Source organism: Dictyostelium purpureum, assembly GCF_000190715.1.
Source record: "Dictyostelium purpureum unplaced genomic scaffold DICPUscaffold_71, whole genome shotgun sequence".
In the NCBI taxonomy this organism is placed as follows: domain Eukaryota; phylum Evosea; class Eumycetozoa; order Dictyosteliales; family Dictyosteliaceae; genus Dictyostelium; species Dictyostelium purpureum.
Genome location: NW_003519408.1, coordinates 34,133 through 36,740, shown reverse-complemented (window position 1 = coordinate 36,740; position 2,608 = coordinate 34,133).

Below are 2,608 nucleotides of genomic sequence, written 5' to 3'. Positions count from 1 at the left end.
TCGATATATATGAGGTATAGGTGTATATACATATGTAAGAGTATATGAATATGACAATAAAAACCTAAAATATTATTTTTAAAAAAAATAAAATATATAAAATATAAATGAAAAAAAATATTGTTTATTTATATTTAATATTATTTAGATAATTGATTGGTATCGTTTACAATTGGTTATAATTTATTACATTCATATTATTTTATTATTTTATTCACCAAAATTTGTATACAATTATAAAAATATAATATCGAAATCATTAATTAGAATGTCTTTGAATCCTGGTATTTGGGGTGTTCTCCTATGGGTAGTTTTTGATTTTGCCTGAGCTTGATGGTGGCCCACATATCACTGCAATTTAATTTGGATATTTTTAATTTTATTTGATGAGTAACCTGCCACTTTAGCTTTTACTGATTCTATTATTATTTAAGTATTATTCCTATTAAATTGATAGTTCTGATATAAGTTTTATTTTGTTAATTTTTGTTTCTTTTCTTTGGTTCCTGTAAAAGCTAATATATGTACTAAATTTAATACTACGTAAATCATTATTTTTGAAACATTAAAATCTTTTGCTACAGTAAAAAACTCCTTGTATTTCTTTGATTGCTGGAGATCTTGCTACTGCTGTTGATTTATTATTTGCTAGCTTCATTATTGTGAGTCTTTCTATTTTTTATGGTTGTTTTGATTGTTCTTGCAGCCTCTGTTGTTGATGGAATGGATTTTTGTTTATTATTTTAACTGGTAAGGATCCATTCTATCATTGCCTTGTGTGATTCTTCTTTGACTGATTTCTTGTGAATGGACATCCTCAAGTATTCCAATATTAATTATTTTTTGTGGTTGGGTTATTGAGAATGTGAATGGGTTAATATACTTTCATCTTGGGTTAAGTTTTTTGGGATTGCATAAGAGTTGTTGATGAAATGTCGTCTAATTTCTTCGTGATTCTATACTCTGGTGAGTAATTTGGTTTTCAATGTTTACATCAGGTAAATCTATTATTGCCAAACGAATCATTATTTTGAAAATGTTCTTGTCATTGCCTTGTTTGTTTATTGGTCTTTTATCGTTTTGTAATTTAAGTTCAGTTTGAGCTGATTTTCTTCATGTTTTGAAGTATCTGTTATTTTACATTGTTTTGGTTTTATTATTGTTAATAATTTATCTATCATTAAAATTTTTCAAATTATTTTATAATTAGAGTTTCACAACACATACAAAATTTACTGTTTTTTTTTGCAAAAAAATAAAAAAAAAAAATAAAAAATTAATATAAAAAATTAAAAAAAAAATTAAAAATAAAAAGTAAAAATAAAAATAAAAATTTTATTCAAATAATTTAAAATTTTTTTTTGAAATTATTTGAATAAAATTTTGTAGATCTATTTATTTAATTGTTTGTTTGTTTTGGCTGAGGGTTTGCTAATTTTAATCCTATTGGTGCGGTAATTTTTTCATCGGGAGTATTTTGAAAAGCTGACAAATTTTTTTTTGAGATTTTATATTTGTGTTGTGATCTATCAAATAAAATTGGTTTCTACTATTTAATGTAGTCATTACTGATGGTTGTATAGGTGCTGGCGGTTGAAATTCTCTCATTGGTTGGGGTTTATTTTTTTTTTCTTCAACTATCGTATTTTTATAATAATTAACTCTATGTTTTATTTGAGATATTTTTAATATTATTCCTGGATCGCGTGATAGCATTTCAACAACTTCTGAAGCTATTATTTTTTCTCCTTTTACAATTTTTTTAATTGTTTCATCCACTTGTTTTAAAATATCAAATCTATTAATTAATTCAATATTTTCAAAATCAATTGTTGTTGCAACTTTTGTCAAATCCAAAACTTTAATTTTTTTAAGTTGTAGCGAGTATTGATATCTTTGTGACCATCGAACCAGAAACCAAGAGCATGAGAGATATTTACTTTTTTTATATCTGAATTAAAATATGGATCTTTGATATAGCCTTCAGAATTTCTTACATTACATTACATTAGCCAAATCATTCTTTAAAACAACCATATTTGAATTATCATCAAGATTGATGATATTGTTTTTTTGTTATTTCGACAAATTTTACCAGTTGTGCTGAAACTGGAAAAGTTTTCCCATGATTAATACTTGTATCCTCTCTTAAATAATTATTAAAAGTGATATTAATCCTGCTGTTTTTAAAACATCATCTAAAGCCATTTTTATTTCTTTTCCGTTGAATAATTCTCTGAGATAATTGGAATTCTTTTCTTGGGATTGTTATATCTATGTGATGTGGGAGCTCTGATGAACTAGTGTTTATATGGTTTTTGTTATGGAAGAGGAATAATGATCTTTCTAAGCATGGGTTAAATTTTAGTGATAGATGATTAATAGTGACCGATTGGTCAAATTTATCAGTTTGAAAATTGTTTATTTTGGTGATGTATTTAAGTGTTGTTGGATTGATTTTTTTGAGTAATAGTTGTGATAATATTGTATTAAAATCAATATAAAGAGATATATTATTTGGTTGTAATCCAAATGGTTCTGGAACTGTGAATTAAGTTCTAAAATTTCTTTTTCTGTGTTGATTTTAATAAGTTGATAATTTTCAAAG